Source organism: Aplysia californica, unplaced genomic scaffold (assembly GCF_000002075.1).
Source record: "Aplysia californica isolate F4 #8 unplaced genomic scaffold, AplCal3.0 scaffold00023, whole genome shotgun sequence".
Taxonomy (NCBI): domain Eukaryota; kingdom Metazoa; phylum Mollusca; class Gastropoda; order Aplysiida; family Aplysiidae; genus Aplysia; species Aplysia californica.
Window position 1 is genome coordinate 2,157,045 of NW_004797293.1, and position 1,248 is coordinate 2,158,292.

General features: G+C 43.2%; 1 protein-coding gene across 1 annotated transcript in view; it reads right to left on the reverse strand.

The window, feature by feature from the left end:
* The window catches only part of LOC118478634 (galactose-specific lectin nattectin-like), a 2,211-nt gene that overhangs the window by 643 nt on the left and 320 nt on the right, over positions 1 to 1,248 (reverse strand). The window lies entirely within an intron of this gene.

The window sequence follows — 1,248 nt, forward strand, 5'->3', positions numbered from 1 at the left end:
TCTCTGTTTTTCTTCCCCTCTCTCTCTGTCTTCCTCTTCCCCTTTCTTTCCCTCTCCATCTCTCTCTCTCTCTTTCTCTCACCCTCCCCTCCTCCCACCCACCCACCTACCGACACACACACAGACACACACGCACGCATACACATACAAACTCATCAACACAAAGCCATGTTTGTACCATTTCCACAATTACAAAGCCATTTCCCCATCTCCCGTTTGTGTCTCGACTCTACAGACTTTCCCCCTTGGGATATTTTCCCTACAATGGATAAAACTTGGACTCGGAGACAAAAATAAATTCCTAGTTCAACCAAAGAAGAAAATGAAATAAAGACTGCCTACTTCAACTTCAATCCCCGAATTCCTATCTCGAACACAGATCTTTGCCCTCCGGGATTCTAGCCAGTCCAGCCGATGATGGGTCGATGTCTTTCTGAGAGTAGAGAAGTTTAAGGAAGGGCTAGAAAGACTTTGGAAGATTTCCTCCCACAGGGACCTCGAAAACTGCGGTGACGTTGTGAGTTTGAGAATCAGAGAGGTCGCACCCTGCTTTGTTCCCTTGTAATTGCTAAGGGTGGGAAGTCGGCAGAGTAAATAGAGGGGCTTGAAAACTATCTCCCGTGTGGAGCTAGAAAAAGTATTGCTTAGGCAGGCGCGAAGAAAAATTAACGAGGGGATGGAAATTTAAGTCACACCGGTTGCTCGTACTTCCTGGGATAGCTCGGTGTTCTAAGATATTAGATGGTGTGGAATAGTTCTAAGACAGAAATTGAAATAGTTCAAAGATTGTTTCTATATTCGAAAAATGTTCTCTGTTTGCTATTCTCCCCTCCCCCCCCCCCCAACATTTCAACACTGACAGCGCATTTTAACAAGATTTTTTCTTCACGAGGAGGCCACAATGATGAAGACAAGTCTGTTATTGTATGAGTGAGGGGGGGGGGGGGAATCTTTATATTGCTATAAATTATTGTGTATTACGAGATGGTTTAGTCCTTTGATTAATGCCAGATTTGATAACTTTATTAGAACGTGCTTGATACCATGTATAGTTAGTGTCGTTGGACGTATCTTGTCTACAATAAGTGAGACCAACGATTGTTGGAAAATAATTTCTCTAGAAAAAAAAATGAGGCAAAACGTTTTTGTCTAGCGCCAGATGCGATTTCTGTAAAATTGTGCACAATCCGATTTTTGGAGAGCCATTTTTGTTGAAGAGAAACATGCACAACAAGGAACCCCCCCACC